Raw genomic sequence first — 957 nt, 5'->3', positions numbered from 1 at the left:
ATACACACCTGTGCTCTGGTGTCTTGTATACACACCTGTGTTCTGGTGTCTTGTATACACACCTGTGTTCTGTATCCTGTATACACACCTGTGCTCTGGTGTCTTGTATACACACCTGTGTTCTGGTGTCTTGTATACACACCTGTGCTCTGGTGTCCTGTATACACACCTGTGCTCTGGTGTCTTGTATACACACCTGTGCTCTGGTGTCTTGTATACACACCTGTGCTCTGGTGTCTTGTATACACACCTGTGCTCTGGTGTCTTGTATACACACCTGTGCTCTGGTGTCTTGTATACACACCTGTGTTCTGGTGTCTTGTATACACACCTGTGCTCTGGTGTCTTGTATACACACCTGTGCTCTGGTGTCCTGTATACACACCTGTGCTCTGGTGTCTTGTATACACACCTGTGTTCTGGTGTCTTGTATACACACCTGTGCTCTGGTGTCTTGTATACACACCTGTGCTCTGTATCTTGTATACACACCTGTGCTCTGGTGTCCTGTATACACACCTGTGCTCTGGTGTCCTGTATACACACCTGTGCTCTGGTGTCCTGTATACACACCTGTGCTCTGGTGTCCTGTATACACACCTGTGCTCTGGTGTCCTGTATACACACCTGTGCTCTGGTGTCCTGTATACACACCTGTGCTCTGGTGTCCTGTATACACACCTGTGCTCTGGTGTCCTGTATACACACCTGTGCTCTGTATCTTGTATAGCCCGGAGTGTGACACAGAACTCAATGGTTTTCCTGTCACAATTCCCAGAATGACATATGTTGCCTAGCAACGCTACACGTGCATGACACGCCCCTTCTGACATCACACGCTTTGCCTCTTACTGCGCACGTGCACACAAGCTCGCGGCCCCCGGCTGCTATACGTGCCCGTGTCCCCGCCCCCTTACCTTACGTCACACGCTGGGACGCGGCTTCCGGGGAGGTTGT

Source organism: Anomaloglossus baeobatrachus, chromosome 2 (genome assembly GCF_048569485.1).
Source record: "Anomaloglossus baeobatrachus isolate aAnoBae1 chromosome 2, aAnoBae1.hap1, whole genome shotgun sequence".
Classification (NCBI taxonomy): domain Eukaryota; kingdom Metazoa; phylum Chordata; class Amphibia; order Anura; family Aromobatidae; genus Anomaloglossus; species Anomaloglossus baeobatrachus.
This window is presented reverse-complemented; position numbering follows the sequence as displayed.